This window comes from Ambystoma mexicanum, chromosome 6p (genome assembly GCF_040938575.1).
Source record: "Ambystoma mexicanum isolate Mex_15411 chromosome 6p, UKY_AmexF1_1, whole genome shotgun sequence".
Taxonomy (NCBI): domain Eukaryota; kingdom Metazoa; phylum Chordata; class Amphibia; order Caudata; family Ambystomatidae; genus Ambystoma; species Ambystoma mexicanum.
In genome coordinates this window covers 842981883-843002890 of record NC_090935.1, presented here as the reverse complement: position 1 = coordinate 843002890, position 21008 = coordinate 842981883, and positions in this window count along the sequence as shown.

Sequence of the window (21008 nt, the reverse complement as noted above, 5' to 3'; positions counted from 1 at the left end):
AATCGAAATGGTAGAAGGGCTGTACATGTTACGATACGTTCGCGGACATGGCGGTAGTTCTAGGACACCGCATATTACATCCGGGGAATTTGGGGAGGGGAGGTATGTAAATGAGATTGGATGAAGCAAGGGATTGGTCAGTAAAGTTTAGTGAGTGTGTTGTGCTAGGAGAGGTTTTCTTAGATATTGTTTTTGCAGAGAAAAGAACAGATAGCTATGGCTGAGTGTTTCAAAACACAGATTGTATGGATTTTGGGAGACTCGTGGATTCATTGGTTGAAGGTGCATGCAGAAAGCTGTGGAGTATCTATAGATCTTGGATTCCCACATGTGGAAGTGCACTGGCATGGAGTGCGTGGAATGAAGTGGTTGGACTTGCTACCTCTCTGTGCAACTTTGAAGACAGAGGAACATCCAGACATAATTGTAATTCATTGTGGAGGGAACAGTTTAGGACATGTGTCTGGAATTTCTTTGCAATTTGCAATGAAAGAAGGACTTCAGAAGATAATGGACATGTTTCCAAACTCTAAAATAATTTTTTCACGGATTGCGCAGAGACAAGTGTGGCTTCGTTCTTTCTCATGTGGTCCACAAATGGAGAAAGCAAGGCGTAATGTTAATAAGGCTGTTTGTGCCTTCCTAAGAGATTTTGGCATGTCCTCTTTTAACAATGAAAATATTTTGTTCTGTAGTACATACATTTTTCGCAAAGATGGAGTCCATCTTACTTATGCTGGCAATCAGATTTTTCTGAGAAATGTACAAAATGCATTGCGAACTTTTTTAGAAATACAGCATTCGTTTTGAAGTACGTCTTACGTAGTTAAAATGTTTTACATTCAAACACCTCCCAAAGGCTCTTTTCAGAGCCACCACTTCCTGTTAGAGAAAAATGCATTGGTTTCAATAGGGTAGCAATGCAATTGTTTTTCTGTTCGCGGACCGTCCGCGGACTTTCACGAAATGGAATGGCTATGCTTTATGTATCTTCACTTCTATTTTTTTACTGTGAAAGGCGGCTCTGAAAAGAGCCTTATTTTTTTTTTGATTTTTGTTATTTTGTATTTTTTTTGTTCTTTTTTATACACAACACACTAGGAGAGGAGGGAAAGGAGGGTAAAGGGAGGGGGACACCAACCACAGGGATAAGAAAGGGCGAACTGAGAGAGGAAGATGTAGAGTGGGTTTTATTTGGGTAGTGAGCAGGTCTTCTGGTGCTCTGAGACCATCATCTCAAAAGCACTACAAAGTCGTTCCCCCCTGCAGAGTACTGTGTCACAGTACACACATACAACTGTGACCCTCGAAAGGTAAGGGTCATCAGAATTCTGTATGGCCTTTGAGGCAGCTTGAGGAAGACGCTGTCCCACAGAGGTGTTCCTTGTGGTGACAGGATCAGGAACGGAGGATGAAGTAGAGCAATCAACCTACTACGCTTCTCGCAAGGTACAACCTTGCGAATGGCCCCGATGTGGAATGAGCGCAGGTGTCGCTTCATGGTAGTGGTCCCAACGCTATACGAACCATGCTTCCTGCGACTGAGTACCATTTTGCACTCATTACAGGTGACACGGTTCGCATGAGACTTAGGTCCGTTTCCATGAACGGTAAACAACCACCACACCCAAGATTCACGCCGAGGGCGGGTAGTAGGGATTTCCTCTACCTCATTCTCGTCATCCTCTTCTTCCTCCTCTGTATCCTCACTCCTGTTCCCCTCTTCAGGCCCTTGGGGAAATGGTGGTGGTGGAGGGGGTGGGGGTGGTGCTGAGGCAGATGTAGCACCATGTGGTAATAGTCGAGCCATGGATGTCATAGGCTTGGAGATGGAAATCTCAAAATCTGCAAAGTATGCAGCAAAATGCAGTGTGCTCTGTGGAATAGTCAGAAACACAATGAGAATGCGCTCTAGGGCGTGGTCTTATATCGGGGTGCTTGTGCGCGGGTCGTGGACATGCGCGCCGTCCGCAAGACAGATCGAACATCAAAAAAGGTTCAAAAAGTCACAAAAACTATGTGGAAAGTTAGGATTAGTATGTGGGATTTGTGGTATGGTGATTTTTTAATGAGAAATATTGTGGATTACTTGGAAATGTACTTTTAAACTGGTCGGGGACACGAACAGTGTCCGCATTTAGAGCACGAGATGAGCGTGGGCGCGGTCACATGATTGTTTTGTGAGCATGTTCGCTAAGGTAGCAGTCATCCGCAGGACACCCAATGTACGGACATTGTTTTGCGCATGCGTGTTGATGTTCTGCGGACAGTGTTCGGGTCCTGAACTAATTAAAAGTGCATCACATGTAAAACGAACAGTTATGGACAGCCGTTTGTTCTTAGCACAGTTTAATTTATTTGCTAACAATACGGACACACATAGCGTTTCAAGCACACCTCCATTTTCGTTTATTTAAGAACAATTCAGGACACCACGAGTGTTCTTAGAACAGTTTCTGTTTGCTATCGAACACTACGAATAGGCATAGTGTTCTTAAGGACACCTCAATTTTCGTTTATTTACGAACATTTCAGGACACTACGAGTGTTCTTAGAACATTTTCAACTTGCATGAGAACATGACGGACAGATGTAGTGTCCTCAGGACAGTCCCATTTTCGTTTCTTTACAAACATTTCCGAACAACCGCGGTGTCCATGGACACCTAAATTGGTTTTATCACAAGGAACTGAAAGTAATTACAACACAATATAAGAAAAGTAACTTTATTTCATATATATATATATATATACAATTATGACTGGGAAGGTGGGGGAGAAACGGAAACAAAAACAGGAGAATTAGGGATTTCTAGATAACTGGGATCAGGTGAAGAAGGGAAGGAAAGCTCATTGAAACGCTTTGGTCCATATACAGGGTTTGGGGTTAACTGCGTGGGATAGGGTGCGGGGGGACAAGTGCAGGGTGGACAATGGTGTGCTGTTGGGGGTTTCACATAATTTTCCACAAAGTTTTTCAAATCCATAAAATTTTGCATAAGGTCGTCCATTTTTTGATTAATCTGCTGTAGAGTGATATCCTCTGATTGTTGTTGTGAATTGCTTGGAATTTGTGTATGGTCTGTAATAAAAAAAATGTATATGTTAAATGTATACAGAATAATATTTTTTAATTGGTTTATATAGTAAAGTGTGTACCATTAGGTGGACTATTTTCTAACATTTCCTCTTGTGGGAAATGCTCCTCTAGCCAGTCGGGAGTACCACACATTTCTGTGAGAAAACAAAAAAGTAATATGTTTTTTTTTTCTAATATAGAAAGTTTATAAATATATGAGTAAAAAGGAGTGCACTTACTATGTCTGGTGAGATATGTAATCAGTAGTGTATACGTCTGGTCTTGCTTTTGGTTGTGGAGCGTCTGTGAGGTAATTATGGTGGAAGCCACTTTATCTTCTTTTGCTATGTTCCATTTTAAAACATATTGTATTTACATGAATGGTTAGTGTGTTACATATATGGGTAACATTTTTAAGTATTACTACATATACTTTGTATGTGTGCTGCTTTGTGAATTTGTTAAATGTTCCTATGTTATGATATAACCATTACACATACCTCCCCAGAGTTTTTAGGTGGTGGTACTGTTGTCCAAACATGTCTGCGGACCGTCAAATTCAGTAGAAAGGGTTCAGTATGTTCCATATTATATGTACATAAAGTCAAAAAAGTTATTATTGTTAAGTTGTGTTACTAAAAAACTATGAAATTCAGTAAAAAAACTTTGTTAAAGGGATGTTATGGTTAAGTTGCGCTACTAAAAACCTATGAAATTCAGTAAAAAACTTTGTTAAAGGGACGTTATGGTTAAGTTGCGCTACTAAAAACCTATGAAATTCAGTAAAAAAACTTTGTTAAAGGGACGTTATGGTTAAGTTGCGCTACTAAAAACCTATGAAATTCAGTGAAAAAATGTTGTTAAAGGGACATTATGGTTCAAAGTAAAACCGAAAAACCCCTGAAATTCGGCAGTTATGGTAAGATAAGCAACCATAACTCGCGCCGCCACCGTGCACTGCTAAGACTAACACCCAGGACATCAAAGATGACATCACAAATGTCATTGATGACATCACTGATGACATCACATGTCTGGCTCCCTCTTTTTTCCTTTACTGATATATATAGGCCAGTTACAATCAGGAACTAAAAATTCACTATACTATAATACAAAGTACTATGTTTGTAGATTTATACTACAAATATGTTCTTACAGTAATTCCCTTAGGGTCCACTCAAAGCATATGAACCATATACAAGGGAAAACACACAGACTTGGAAGACAACAATGCTTTCTATGTATGAAGATGATTAGTACGGTTATCAACACTGTTTTATAGTTCTGTTGTTTTTTTATTACTGTACTTTCCCTGAATATGCTCATATTTGTACACATTGGATGTACACTACTTTCATTAGGGTCTAATCACAATGGGCCTCATTACGACCCAGGCGGACTTCGCGGTGCTAAATGCACCGCGAAGCATGGCGGAAAGCCGCCGATAGCGCCATGGGGGTTGGCGGATTTACCGCCCCATTCCGACCTCGGCGGAGCGGTAAATCCCCAATCCCCATTCTGCCCTTCCCCATTCCCATTTTCGCCCCATAGGGTATAATGGGAGTGGGGAAGGAGTTAATTACGCCACCGTAAAATACGGTGGCGTAATTAACAACGAGGTCCCGTAGCGCCATGGTTTTCTCCGGCTGGTAAAACCAGGCGGAGAAAACCTCCATGGCGCTACGGGAACTCGTAGTATGGCGGAGAGGTACGCCATGCACTACGCTGGCGTAACACCCTCTCCGCCAGGGTCCTAATGAGGCCCAATATGTGATAGTTATACATAGGGAAGTAGTAGCTTTGAAGCAGAGCAATCATTTCTGTACATGAAGATAATCAGTTACGTTATGAAAATTGTCGGGTAATACTGTTGTTTTTTTGTTTACTTCACTTTCCCTGTATATGCTCTATTTGTATATGTTATTGTCTGTTTGTGTTTGGTGTGCAGTAATGCAATAATGTAGTAATTGGGTTTTATTAGCTATCTATTACATGTTTCACATTATGCAAAACTCTAATAAAAAAACAGTTATCATTTCAGTATTCAACATGGCAAGATTATGAATATTGCACCTTCATCATTTATGCTGCACACACTGCTTATGTTTCTGCATGAATAGCTTAGTATACTGGATAGAACTTCATAATAGAATGCTATGTATATCAACACATTCCTTAATGCACTAATTAGCTCATGATATTTATTCCAATGATCCTTGACACTTTTTTGTCAATATTACAATACGAATACCTTCTACAGAGTTTTCATGAAAAGTAAATGCACATGTGATGTCATCAGTGATGTCATCAATGACATTTTTGATGTCATATTTGATGTCCTGGGTGTTAGTCTTAGCAGTGCACGGTGGCAGCGTGAGTTATGGTTGCTTATCTTACCATAACTGCCGAATTTCAGGGGTTTTTCGGTTTTACTTTGAACCATAACGTCCCTTTAACAACGTTCTTTCACTGAATTTTATAGGTTTTTAGTAGCGCAACTTAACCATAACGACCCTTTAACAAAGTTTTTTTACTGAATTTCATAGGTTTTTAGTAGCGCAACTTAACCATAACGTCCCTTTAACAAAGTTTTTTTTACTGAATATATATATATATATATATATATATATATATATATATATATATATATGTTAAGTGCACATAAAGTAATGATTTTTGATTTGCTTATAAAGTGTCTTCCATTAGTATTACTGTCTTCAGACATTTCCTCATGTGGGAAATTTTCCTCAAGCCATTCCAAAGTACTGGATATTTCTGTCTATAAAGCAAAAATATATTAATTTTAGTGTACCTAATACAAAATGTTTAGAAATATATAAGAAAAATGAAGTTTACTTACTAGTTTCTGGTAAGTTGTATGCTTACTGTTGTGTAGTAGGTCTGCTGTTGCTCATAGCTGTGCAGTTTCTGTGAGGTAATTATGTTGGAGGCATGTCTTTTTTGTTTTGGTATATTCCAATTTCGTACATATTGTATTTAAATGGATGGTTGATGTGTTAGATATATAGGTTCCACTTCTTATTTATTATTGCATATAATGTGTTTATCTGCTGCTTTTTGAACTTCTGCAGTGTTTATATGGCATGATAGAACAATTTAAGATACCCACCGAGTGTTTGGGTAGTATTGATGTTGTCCGCGTCTGTTTGCGACATACGCACAGTCCGCGGACATCAAAATCATTAGCAGGAGGTTCAGTATGTTCTATGTTACAAGTATATAAAGTTAGGGAATCCTAGTAAACATCTATGAAATTCACACTGTGAAAATGTCTATTCAGTAAAAAAAAACTTTGATAAAGGGAGGTTATGGTTAAGTTGTGCCACTAAAAACCTATGAAATTAATTAAAAAAAACATTGCTAAGGGGACATTATGGTTAAGTTGCGCTACTAAAAACCTATGAAATTCAGTTAAAAAACTTTGTTAAAGCGATGTTATGGTTAAGTTGCGCTAGGCAGCCACCTTGGGGATTTATTTATCCAGCAGATGCCATCTCTGTCCCTCTTGTAGAAACATCAGACGGGGAAGAATGGCATCTGCTGGACGAATGCGGCATCAGGAGCGTGTACATGGCTCCAGGGCTACTATTCCCAGCAGCCCCGGCAGCAGCACATCCAGACACAGGCACACAGGTCTGCAAACCATACGGACAACGCTCCAGCTACCGCGCATGCGCGAAACGGGATCGCGCATTCGCAGACAACGAAACTCTGTTTGCGCTTGACTTCCTCACGGGCAGATGCATTCACCAGAGCTCCGAGAAGGCAAAACTCCTACACAGGGCCATCCCTCGCCCAGATCTGTTCACTGCGGCCCGCGGCACGAAAGCTAAGTACTCTCAACTTCCCTGCATGGAAGGTAGACTAGCTTAAGCAGTTCCTGAGCTACTAATTGCATGACAGCACGGGGGGTTGAGGCCCGGGAGGCACCCGTTCACTAGAGGAAACGCACGTCGCATTTTGGGCATCAGGCGCATGTTACTAATCGCATGGAAGAAGTGTGGGCGAACTGATCAATGGTGAAAACGCATTCATTTAAACATGCAAACTAATACTTTTTCATTTGGCAGATGCAGCTCACGGTTTCCAAGGCACCGCTGGGGGCCACAGACAAAACCGTACTTCAGACAAGCACCGAAGTTAAGTCTCTCATAGGTTTATTGGAAATACGATCTGTATTGTGTAATTGACTGCCTGGTGCTGGGCCAGTACAAACCAGACATTTGTGCACATGTTTTCCTTGTTGTTTGCACATGCAAAGTAGTGTGGGTGGGGCTTTCTAGTCAGCACCCATGCCCAATGTGTAATAAGTCCTAGTTGTGAACGTAAGCAGAAAGCACTGCAGTAGGTGCCTATGTTCTCCTGTGTGGTTGACACTGAATTAAGTGTCACCAAAAGGTAAAGACACTGAAGCGAGCGTCTTGGGGGTGCCAGCTTCTGAATTAGTGTCAAGAAGCCAAGCATCCACTTTAACTCAGTGCAGCAAAACTGAGTTTGAACCTCTAAGAGTAGTTCTGTCTGCATGCATGAAAGTGTTGTTAAGGTGGTGCTTTAGTGTGACCAACTAATCATCAATAAGAGATCAGGAGCATGTTTTCCCCCAGGGCCTTTACCTATCCATAACTTCTAAATCAACCTCTACCCGGCAATTCTACTACCCCGTACCCATCCAATCCGTGGACCCTAACCCTCTTTCCCCATGGTAGTTGCAGTGCCCTGTGTGCATTAAGTCCCAGGCGCCAAAACTGCTAAGGCGAGGAAGGAGTTTGTGCTACTTCTGCGCTGGATCAGGAGCCTACGACATAAAAACCTATGGAATTCAGTAAAAAAACTTTGTTAAAGGGACGTTATGGTTCAAATTAAAACCGAAAACCCCCTAAAATTTGCTAGTTATGGTAAGCTAAGAAACTGATGACATCACATGTTCATTTACTTTTCATGAAAAGTCTGCACAAAGGATTCATATTATAATATTCACAAAAATGTGTCAAGAATCATTGGAATACACATCATGAGCTATGTAGTGCATTGATATAAATAGCATTCTATTATGCAGTTGTATACGCTGTGAGTGGACTCAAAGTGAATTATTGTGAGAAAATATTTGAAGTATAAGTATAGTAAGCTACTCATGTATAAACATAAGCATTGTGTACAGCATACATCATGGAGGTGCAATATTCTTAATCTTTCATGTTGAATAGTGAAATGTTAAATGCTTTCCTATTAGAGTTTTGCGTACTGTGCAACATATAATAAGTATCTAATAAAACCCACTTACTACATAATTTCATTATTACATACAAAACACAAAGACAGAACAACACATACAAATATGAGTATAAAAAGGGAAAGTAAAGTACACAAAAAAGCAGCAGTATAACCAGAAAGTGTTCATAACCTAAATTATCTTTATGCACAGAAATGATTGCTCTGCTTGAAACTTACTACTTCCCTATGTATAATTATCACATGATGTGACTGCACCCTAAAGAAAGTAATGCAAATACAAATATGAGCATATCCAGAGAAAGTACAGTAATAAAAAACAGCAGAACAATAAGAAAGTGTTGATAAACTTACTGATTCTCTTCATACACAGAAAACATTGCTCTCTTTCAAGTGTGAATTTTCCTTATGTATGAGTTTCATATGATGTGAGTAGACCCTAAGTGAATTATTGTAAGAACATATTTGAAGTATAAGACTACAAATGTAGTACTTTTTAAATGTTTTGTTCCTAACTATTGCTGCCCAAGATATAGCACTAAAGGAAGATTGAGTCAGACATGTGATGTCATCAGTGATGTCATCAATGACATTTGTGATGTCATATTTGATGTACTGGGTGTTAGTCTTAGCAATGCACGGTGGTGGCGCAAGTTATGATTGCTTAGCTTACCATAACTAGCGAATTTAAGGGGGTTTTCGGTTTTACTTTGAACCATAACGTCCCTTTAACAATGTTTTTTTACTGAATTTCATAGGTTTTTAGTAGCGCAACTTAACCATAACGTTCCTTTAACAAAGTTTTTTTTACTGAATATATAAATATGTATATATATATATATATATATATATATATATTTATATATAGTCAATGAAAAAGCTTTGTTAAAGGGACATATGGTTAAGTTGCGCTACTAAAAACTTAGGAAATTCAGTGAAAAAACGTAGTTAGAGGGACGTTATGGTTAAGTTGCGCTACTAAAAACCTATGAAATTCAGTGAAAAAACTTTGTTAAGGGGACGTAGGAAGGAAAATCTTTTACCAAGATGGCCACCATGGAAAGGGAAGGCAGGGTGTATAAAGAGAACACAACAGGGCATCAGAGGGGGGTGGGGGGGAAAGGAGGGAGACACGGGGCATGAGCAGGGGTGGGGGGAACAGTACAGAGACACGGAGCATGAGCGGGGGTGGGGGGAACAGGGGAGAGACGGGGCATGAGCAGGGGGTGGGGGGAACAGGGGAGACACGTGGGCATGAGCGGGGGTTGGAGGGGAAAAGGAGGGAGACACAGGGCATGAGCGGGGGTGGGGGGAACAGGGGAGACGCATGGGCATGAGCAGGGGTGGGGGGAACAGGGCACACACAGGGCATGAATAGGGGGTGGGGGGAACAGGGGAGACAAGGGGCATGAGCGGCGGTGGGGGGAAAAGGAGGGAGACACAGGGCATGAGCACGGGGTGGAGGGGAACAAGAGAGAGAAACACGCCATGAGCAGGGGGTGGGGGGAACAGTAGGGAGACAAAGGGCATGAGCGGGGGGTGGAGGGGAAAAGGGGAGACACGTGGGCATGAGCGGGGGTGGGGGGAACAAGGGAGACACGTGGGCATGAGCGGGGGGTGGGGGGACTGGGGAGACACGTGGGCATGAGCGAGGGTTGGAGGGGAACAGGGGAGACACGTGGGTATGAGCAGGGGTTGGAGGGGGAACAGGGGAGACACAGGGCATGAGCGGGGGTGGGGGGAACAGGGGAGACACATGGGCATGAGCAGGGGTGGGGGGAACAGGGCACACACAGGGCATGAATAGGGGGTGGGGGGAACAGGGGAGACAAGGGGCATGAGCGGGGGTGGGGGGAAAAGGAGGGAGACACAGGGCATGAGCAGGGGGTGGAGGGGAACAAGAGAGAGAAACACGCCATGAGCAGGGGGTGGGGGGAACAGTAGGGAGACAAAGGGCATGAGCGGGGGGTGGAGGGGAAAAGGGGAGACACGTGGGCATGAGCGGGGGTGGGGGGAACAAGGGAGACACGTGGGCATGAGCGGGGGGTGGGGGGGACTGGGGAGACACGTGGGCATGAGCGAGGGTTGGAGGGGAACAGGGGAGACACGTGGGTATGAGCAGGGGTTGGAGGGGAAAAGGAGGGAGACACGGGGAATGAGTGGGGGGTGGGGGGAACAGGGCACACATGGGGCATGAGCGGGGAGTGGGGGGGACAGGGCACACACGGGGCATGATCAGGGGGTGGGGGAACAGGGCACACACAGGGCATGAGCAGGGGGGTGGGGGGTAACACAAGGGAGACACGGGGCATGAGCGGGGGGTGGGGTGGAACAGGGGAGACACGGGGCATGAGCAGGAGGTGGGGGGAACAGGGAAAGCACGGGGCATGACCGGAGGGTGGGGGGGAACGGGAGGGAGACACAGGGCATGAGCGGGGGGTGGGGGCAACAGGGTACACACGGGGCATGAGCGGGGTTGGGGGGAACGGGAGGGAGACACGGGGCACGAGCAGGGGTGGGGGAACAGGGCACACACGGGGCATGAGCGAGGGGTGGGGGGGAACAGGGCACACACGGGGCATGTGCAGGGGGTGGGGGGAACAGGGGAGACACGGGGCATGAGCGGGGGGTGGGGGGTAACACAAGGGAGACACGAAGCATGAGCGGGGTTTGGGGGGAACAGGGGAGACACAGGGCATGAGCGGCAAGTGGGGGGAACTGGGGAGACAAGGGGCATGAGCAGGGGGTGGGGGAGGACAGGGCACACACGGGGCATGAGCGGGGGGTGGGGGGGAACAGGGCACACATGGGGCATGAGCGGGGAGTGGGGGGACAGGGCAAACACGGGGCATGATCAGGGGGTGGGGGGAACAGGGCACACACAAGGCATGAGCAGGGAGGTGGGGGGTAACAAGAGGGAGACACGGGGCATGAGCGGGGGGTGGGGTGGAACAGGGGAGACACGGGGCATGAGCAGGGGGTGGGGGGAACAGGGAAAACACGGGGCATGAGCGGGGGGTGGGGGGAACAGGAGGGAGACACGGGGCATGAGCGGGGGGTGGGGGAACAGGGCACACACGGGGCAGGAGCGGGGGGAACAGGGCACACACGAGGCATGAGCGGGGGTGGGGGGAACAGGGCACACACTGGGCATGAGCAGGGAGTGGGGGGAACAGGGGACACACAGGGCATGAGCAGGGGGTTGGGGGGAACAGGGGAGACACAGAGCATGAGCGGGGATGGGGGGGAAGGAGGGAGACAAGGGCCATGAGCGGGGGGTGGGGGGAACAGGGGAGACACGGGGCATGAGCAGGGGGTGGGGGGTACAGGAGTGAGACAGGGGGCATAAGCGGGGGTTGGGGGGAAGGGAAGGGAGACACGAGGCATAAGCAGGGGGTGGGGGGAAACATGGCAGACACGGGGCATGAATGGGTCGTGGGGGGTACAGGAGGGTGACACGGGGCATGAGCAGGGGTTGGGGGGAACAAGAGAGAGACACGGACCATGAGCGGGGGGTGGGGGAACAGAGGGAGACACGGGGCATGAGTGGGGGGTGGGGGGACAGTGGAGACACGGGGCATGAGCAGGGGGGTGGGGGGAAGTGTGGAGACATGGAGCATGAGCAGAGGTGGGGGGAACAGGGTAGACCGAGGGCATGAACGGGGGGTGGGGGGTAACACAAGGGAGACACGGGGCATTAGCAGGGGCTGGGGGGAACAGGGCAGATACTGGTCATGAGCGGGGGGTGGGGGTACAGGAGGGAGACACGGGGCATGAGCAGGGGTGGGGGGAACAGGAGGGAGACACAGGGCATGAGCAGGGGGTGGAGGGTAACATGGGGGAAATACAGGGCATGAGCAGGGGGTGGGGGAAACATGAGGGAGACACGGGGCAGGAGCGAGGGGTGGGGGGCAACAGGAGACACACAGGGCATGAGCGGGGGTGGGGGGGGTACACGAGGAAGACACGGGACATGAGCGGGGGTGGGGAAAACACGACAGAGGCATGGGGCATGAGTGGGGGGTGGGGGGAACACAAGGGAAACACGGGGCTTGAGCGGGGGGTGGGGGGTAACACGAGGGAAACACGGGGCATGAGCGGGGGTGGGGGGAACACGAGGGAGACATGGGGCATGAGCAGGGGGTGGGGGGCAACAGCAGACACATGGGGCATGAGCGGGGGTAGGGGGTACATGAGGAAGACACGGGGCATGAGCGGGGGTAGGGGGAACACGAGGGAGACACGGGGCATGAGCAGGGGGTGGGGTGGAACAGGGGAGACATGGGGCATGAGCAAGGGTGGGCGGAAAAGGGAAAACACGGGGCATGAGCGGGGGTAGGGGGGAACAGGAGGGAGACACAGGGCTTGAGCGGGGGGTGGGGGGCAACAGGGCGCACACGGGGCATGAGCGGGGGTGGGGGGGAACGGGAGGGAGACATGGGGCATGAGCAGGGGGTGGGGGAACAGGGCACACATGGGGTATGAGAGGGGGTGGGGGGAACAGGGCTCACACAGGGCATGAGCAGGGGGTGGGGGAACAGGGGAGACACGGGGCATGAGTGGGGGGTGGGGGTAACACAACAGGACACTCATGGGCATGAGCGGGGGGTGGGGGGGAACAGGGCACACACGGGACATGAGCGGGGGTGGGGAAAACACGACAGAGGCATGGGGCATGAGTGGGGGGTGGGGGGAACACAAGGGAAACACGGGGCTTGAGCGGGGGGTGGGGGGTAACACGAGGGAAACACGGGGCATGAGCGGGGGTGGGGGGAACACGAGGGAGACATGGGGCATGAGCAGGGGGTGGGGGGCAACAGCAGACACATGGGGCATGAGCGGGGGTAGGGGGTACATGAGGAAGACACGGGGCATGAGCGGGGGTAGGGGGAACACGAGGGAGACACGGGGCATGAGCAGGGGGTGGGGTGGAACAGGGGAGACATGGGGCATGAGCAAGGGTGGGCGGAAAAGGGAAAACACGGGGCATGAGCGGGGGTAGGGGGGAACAGGAGGGAGACACAGGGCTTGAGCGGGGGGTGGGGGGCAACAGGGCGCACACGGGGCATGAGCGGGGGGTGGGGGGGAACGGGAGGGAGACATGGGGCATGAGCAGGGGGTGGGGGGAACAGGGCACACATGGGGTATGAGAGGGGGTGGGGGGAACAGGGCACACACAGGGCATGAGCAGGGGGTGGGGGAACAGGGGAGACACGGGGCATGAGTGGGGGGTGGGGGTAACACAAGGGAGACACGAAGCATGAGCGGGGGTGGGGAGGACAGCAGAGACACAGGGCATGAGCGGCAGTTGGGGGAACAGGGGAGACAAGGGGCATGATCGGGGGGTAGGGGGGAAAAGGAGGGAGACGCAGGGCATGAGCAGGGGGTGGGGGGGAACAGGGCACACACGGGGCATGAGCGGGGGTGGGGGGGAACAGGGCACACATGGGCCATGAGCAGGGGGTGGGGGGAACGGGGATCACACGGGGCATGAGCGGGGGGTGGACGGTAACACGAGGGAGACACGGGGCATGAGCGGGGGGTGGGGTGGAACAGGGGAGACACGGGGCATGAGCGGGGGTGGGGGGAAAAGGGAAAACACAGGGCATGAGAGGGGGGTGGGGGAACAGGGCACACACGGGGCATGAACAGGGGGTGGGGGCACATGGCACACACGGGGCATGAACGGAGGGTGGGGGGGAACAGGGCACACACGGGGCATGAGCAGGGGGTGGAGGGAAGAGGGGACACATGGGGCATGAGCAGGGGATGGGGCAACAGGGGAGACATGGAGCATGAGAGGGGTATGGGGGGAACAGGGCACACACGGGGCATGAGCGGGGATAGGGGGGGACAGGGCACACACGGGGTATTATCAGGGGGTGGGGGGAACAGGGCACACACAGGGCATGAGCAGCGGGCTGGGGGTAACACGAGGGAGACACAGGGCATGAGTGGGGGTGGGGTGGAACAGGGGAGACACAGGGCATGAGCAGGGGGTGGAGGGAACAGGGAAAACACAGGGCATGAGCGGGGGGTGGGGGGAACGGGAGGGATACACGGGGCATGAGCGGGGGGTGGGAGGAACAGGGCACACACGGGGCATGAGCGGGGGGAACAGGGCACACACGGGGCATGACCGGGGGGTGGGGGGAACAGGGCACACACTGGGCATGAGCAGGGGGTGGGGGAAACAGGGGACACACAGGGCATGAGCAGGGGGTGGGGGAACAGGTGAACAGAGGAGACACGGAGCATGAGCGGAGGTGGGGGGGAAAGGAGGGAGACACGGGGCATGAGCGGGGGGTGGGGGGAACAGGGGAGACACGGGGAACGAGCGGGGGGCGGGGGGGAACAGGGCACACATGGGGTATGAGCGGGGGTGGGGGTGAACGGGAGGGAGAAACGGGCATGACATATAGTCAATGAAAAAGCTTTGTTAAAGGGACATATGGTTAAGTTGTGCTACTAAAAACCTATGAAATTCAGTGAAAAAACTTTGTTAAAGGGACTTTATGGTTAAGTTGCGCTACTAAAAACCTATGAAATTCAGTGAAAAAACTTTGTTAAAGGGACGTAGAAAGGAAAATCTTTTACCAAGATGGCCACCATGGAAAGGGAAGGTAGGGTGTATAAAGAGAACACAACAGGGCATCAGAGGGGGGTGGGGGCGGGAAAGGAGGGAGACACGGGGCATGAGCGGGGGGTGGGGGAACAGGGGAGAGATGGGACATGAGCAGGGGGTGGGGGGGAACAGGGGAGATACGTGGGCATGAGCAGGGGGTGGGTGGGAACAGGGGAGACACGTGGGCATGAGCGGGGGTTGGAGGGGAAAAGGAGGGAGACACAGGGCATGAGCGGGGGGTGGGGGGAACAGGGGAGACACATGGGCATGAGCGGGGGTGGGGGGGAACAGGGCACATACAGAGCATGAGCAGGGGGTGGGGGAACAGGGGAGTCAAGGGGCATGAGCGGGGGGTGGGGGGAAAAGGAGGGAGAAACAGGGCATGAGCAGGGGGTGGGGGAACAGTAGGGAGACACAGGGCATGAGCGGGTGTTGGGGTGGAACAGGGGAGACACGGGGCATGAGCGGGGGTGGGGGAACAGGGAAAACACGGGACATGAGCGGGGCTGGGGAAAACACGACAGAGGCATGGGGCATGAGTGGGGGGTGGGGGAACACAAGGGAGACACGGGGCTTGAGCGGGGAGGTGGGGGGTAACACGAGGGAAACACGGGGCATGAGTAGGGGGTGGGGGGAACACGAGGGAGCCATGGGGCATGAGCAGGGGGTGGGGGGCAACAGGAGACACATGGGGCATGAGCGGGGGTTAGGGGGGTACATGAGGAAGACACGGGGCATGAGCGGGGGTAGGGGGAACACAAGGGAGACACGGGGCTTGAGCGGGGAGGTGGGGGGTAACACGAGGGAAACACGGGGCATGAGCAGGGGGTGGGGGGAACACGAGGGAGCCATGGGGCATGAGCAGGGGGTGGGGGGCAACAGGAGACACATGGTGCATGAGCGGGGAATAGGGGGGTACATGAGGAAGACACAGGGCATGAGCGGGGGGTAGGGGGAACACGAGGGAGACACGGGGCATGAGCAGGGGGTGGGGTGGAACAGGGGAGACATGGGGCATGAGCAGGGGGTGGGCGGAAAAGGGAAAACACGGGGCATGAGCAGGGGTGGGGGTACAGGAGGGAAACAGGGGGCATGAGCAGGGGGTGGGGGGAACAAGAGAGAGAGACACAGGGCATGAGCAGGGGGTGGGGGGAACAGGAGGGAGACACAGGCATGAGCGGGGGTGGGAGGTAACATGGGGGAAATACGGGGAATGAGCGGGGGTGGGGGAAACATGAGGGAGACACGGGGCATGAGCGGGGGGTGGGGGGCAACAGGAGACACACAGGGCATGAGCAGGGGGTGGGGAGTACACGAGGAAGACACGGGACATGAGCGGGGGTGGGGAAAACATGACAGAGGCATGGACATGAGTGGGGGGTGGGGGAACACAAGGGAGACACGGGGCTTGAGCGGGGGTGGGGGGTAACACGAGGGAAACACGGGGCATGAGCAGGGGGTGGGGGGAACACGAGGGAGACATGGGGCATGAGCAGGGTGTGGGGGGCAACAGAGCGGGGGGTGGGGGGTACATGAGGAAGACACAGGGCATGAGCTAGGGGTAGGGGGAACACGAAGGAGACACGGGGCATGAGCAGGGGGTGGGGTGGAACAGGGGAGACATGGGGCATGAGCAGGGGGTGGGCGGAAAAGGGAAAACACGGGGCATGAGCGGGGGTAGTGGGGAACAGGTGGGAGACACAGGGCTTGAGCGGGGGGTTTGGGGGAACAGGGCACACACGGTGCATGAGCGGGGGGTGGGGGGGACGGGAGGGAGACATGGGGCATGAGCAGGTGGTGGGGGGAACAGGGCACACATGGGGTATGAGAGGGGGTGGGGTGAACAGGGGAGACACGGGGCATGAGTGGCGGTTGGGGGGTAACACAAGGGAGACACGAAGCATGAGCGGGGGTGGGGAGGACAGGGGAGACATGGCGCATGAGCGGTGGTTTGGGGGGAACAGGGGAGACAAGGGGCATGAGCGGGGTAGGGGGGAAAAGGAGGGAGACACAGGGCATGAGCTGGGGGTATGGGGAACGGGAGGGAGACACAGGGCATTGGCAGGGGTTGGGGGGGAACAGGGCCAACACGGGGCGGGAGGTGGGGGGGAACAGGACACTCATGGGCATGAGCGGGGGGTGGGGGGGAACAGGGCACACACGGGCCATGAGCAGGGGGTGGGGGAACAGGGATCACACGGGGCATGAGCAGGGGGTGGAGGGTAACACGAGGGAGACACAGGGCATGAGCGGGGGGTGGGGAGGAACAGGGGAGACACGGGGCATGAGCGGGGGTGGGGGAACAGGGAAAACACAGGGCATGAGTGGGGGGGAATGGGAGGGAGACACAGGGCATGAGAGGGGGGTGGGGGGAACAGGGCACACACGGGGCATGAGCGGGGGGTGGGGGGAACATGGCACACACGGGGCATGAGCGGGGGGTGGGGGAAAGAGGGGACACATGGGGCATGAGCAGGGGATGGGGCAACAGGGGAGACATGGAGCATGAGAGGGGTGTGGGGGGGAACAGGGCACAAACGGGGCATGAGCGGGGAGTGGGGGGGACAGGACACACACGGGGTATGATCAGGGGGTGGGGGGAACAGAGCACACACAGGGCATGAGCAGGGGGCTGGGGGGTAACACGAGGGAGACACAGGGCATGAGCGGGGGGTGGGGGAACAGGAAAAACACAGGGCATGATCGGGGGGCGGGGGGAACGGGAGGGAGACACGGGCCATGAGCAGGGGGTGGGAGGAACAGGGCACACACGGGGCATGAGCGGGGGGGGAACAGGGCACACATGGGGCATGAGCGGGGGTGGGGGAACAGGGCACACACTGGGCATGAGCAGGGGGTGGGGGGAGCAGGGGACACACGGGGCATGAGCAGGGGGTGGGGGGAACAGGTGAACAGGGGAGACACGGAGCATGAGCGGAGGTGGGGGGAAAGGAGGGAGACACGGGGCATGAGCGGGGGGTGGGGGAACAGGGGAGAAACGGGGAATGAGCGGGGGGCGGGGGGGAACAGGGCACACATGGGGCATGAGCGCTGAGTGGGGGTGAACGGGAGGGAGAAACGGGGCATGAGTGGGGAGTGGGGGGGAACAGGGCACACATGGGGCATGAGCGGGTGGTGGGGGAAGGAGGGAGACACCAGACATGAGCGGGGGGTGGGGGGGAACAGGGGAGGCACAGGGCATGAGCAGGGGGTGGGGGGAACGGAGGGAGACACGGGACATGAGCGGGTGACGGGGGGAATGGGAAGGAGAAACGGGGCATGAGCGGGGGTGGTGGGAGATGGAGGGAGACACTGGCCATGAGCGGGGGGTGGGGGGAACAGGGGAGACATGGGGCATGAGGGGTGGGGGAAATGGGAGAGAGACACGGGCCATGAGCGGGGGGTGGGGGAAACAGGGCAGAAACGGGGCATGAATGGGTCGTGGGGGGTACAGGAGGGAGACACGGGGCATGAGCAGGGGGTGGGGGAACAAGAGAGAGACACAGACCATGAGCGGGGGGTGGGGGAACAGTAGAGAGACACGGGGCATGAGCGGGGGGTGGGGGGACAGTGGAGACACGGGGCATGAGCAGGGGGGTGGGGGGAAGAGTGGAGACATGGAGCATGAGCAGGGGTGGGGGGAACAGGGGAGACACAGGGCATGAGCCGGGGGTGGGGAGTAACATGAGGGAGACACAGGGCATGAGCGGGGGCTGGGGGGAACAGGGCAGATACTGGGCATGAGCTGGGGGTGGGGGTACAGGAGGGAGACACGGGGCATGAGCAGGGGTGGGGGGTACAGGAGGGAGACAGGGGGCATGAGCAGGGTTAGGGGAACAAGAAAGAGAGACACAGGGCATGAGCAGGGGGTGGGGGGAACAGGAGGGAGACACAGGGCATGAGCGGGGGGTGGGAGGTAACATGGGGGAAATACGGAGCATGAGCGGGGGTGGAGGGAAACACGAGGGGGCATGGGGCATGAGCGGGGGGTAGGGGCAACAGGAGACACACAGGGCATGAGCGGGGGCTGGGGGGGTACACGAGGAGGACACGGGACATGAGCGGGGGTGGGGAAAACATGACAGAGGCATGGGGCATCAGTGGGGGGGTGGGGGGTAACACAAGGGAAACACGGGACATGAGCGGGGGGTAGGGGGAAAACAAAGGAGACATGGGGCATGAGCAGGGGGTGGGGGGCAACAGGAGACACATGGGGCATGAGCGGGCGGTAGGGGGGTACATGAAGAAGATAAGGGGGAATGAGCGGGGGTAGGGGGAACACAAGGGAGACATGGGGCATGAGCAGGGGGTGGGGTGGAACAGGGGAGACATGGGGCATGAGCAGGGGGTGGGCGGAAAAGGGAAAACACGGGGCATGAGCGGGGGTTGGGTGGAACAGGAGGGAGACACAGGGCTTGAGCGGGGGGTGGGGGGTAACAGGGCGCACACGGGTCATGAGCGGGGGGTGGGGGGGAACGGGAGGGAGACATGGGGCATGAGCAGGAGGTGGGTGGGAACAGGGCACACATGGGGTATGAGAAGGGGTGGGGGGGAACAGGGCACACAGGGGGGCATGAGCAGGGGGTGGGGGGAACAGGGGAGACACGGAGCACGAGTGGGGGGTGGGGGGTAACACAAGGGAGACACGAAGCATGAGCAGGGGTGGGGAGGACAGGGGAGACACGGGGCATGAGCGGCGGTTGGGGGGAACAGGGGAGACAAGGGGCATGAGCGGGGGGTAAGGGGGCAAAGGAGGGAGACACAGGGCATGAGCAGGGGGTATGGGGAATGGGACGGAGACACGGGGCATGAGCGGGGGTGGGGGGGAACAGGGCCCATACAGGGCATGAGCGGGGGGTGGGGGGAAACAGGGCACACACGGGGCATGAGCGGGGGGTGGGGGGGAACAGGTCACACATGGGCCATGAGCAGGGGGTGGGGGGAACAGGGATCACACGGGGCATGAGCGGGGGGTGGGTGGAACAGGGGAGACACGGGGCATGAGCGGGGGTGGGGGGAACAGGGAAAACACAGGGCATGCGCGGGGGGTGGGGGGGAATGGGAGGGAGACACAGGGCATGAGAGGGGGGTGGGAGGAACAGGGCACACACGGGGCATGAACAGGGGGTGGGGGGAAAGGAGGGAGACACGGGACATGAGCGGGGGATGGGGGGAACGGGAAGGAAAAACGGGCCATGAATGGGTCGTGGGGGGTACAGGAGGGAGACATTGGCCATGAGCGGGGGGTGGGGGGAACAGGGGAGACACGGGGCATGAGGGGTGGGGGAAATGGGAGAGAGACACGGGCCATGAGCGGGGGGTGGGGGAAACAGGGCAGAAACGGGGCATGAATGGGTCGTGGGGGGTACAGGAGGGAGACACGGAGCATGAGCAGGGGGTGGGGGAACAAGAGAGAGACACGAGCCATGAGCGGGGGGTGGGGGAACAGTAGAGAGACACGGGGCATGAGCGGGGGTGGGGGGACAGTGGAGACACGGGGCATGAGCAGCGGGGTGGGGGGAAGAGTGGAGACATGGAGCATGAGCAGGGGTGGGGGGAATAGGGGAGACACAGGGCATGAGCGGGGGGTTGGGGGTAACACGAGGGAGACACAGGGCATGAGCGGGGGCTTGGGGGGAACAGGGCAGATACTGGGCATGAGCTGGGGGTGGGGGTACAGGAGGGAGACACGGGGCATGAGCAGGGGTTGGGGGTAACAGGAGGGAGACACAGGGCATGAGCGGGGGGTGGGAGGTAACATGGGGGAAATACGGGGCATGAGCGGGGGGTGGGGGGAAACACGAGGGAGACACGGGGCATGAGCGGGGGGTGGGGGGCAACAGGAGACACACAGGGCATGAGCGGGTGCTGGGGGGGTACACGAGGAAGATACGGGACATGAGTGGGGGTGGGGAAAACACAACAGAGGCATGGGGCATGAGTGGGAGGTTGGTGGGAACTGGGCACACATGGGGTATGAGAAGGGGTGGGGGGGAACAGGGCACACACGGGGCATGAGCAGGGGGTGGGGAGAACAGGGGAGACACGGGGCACG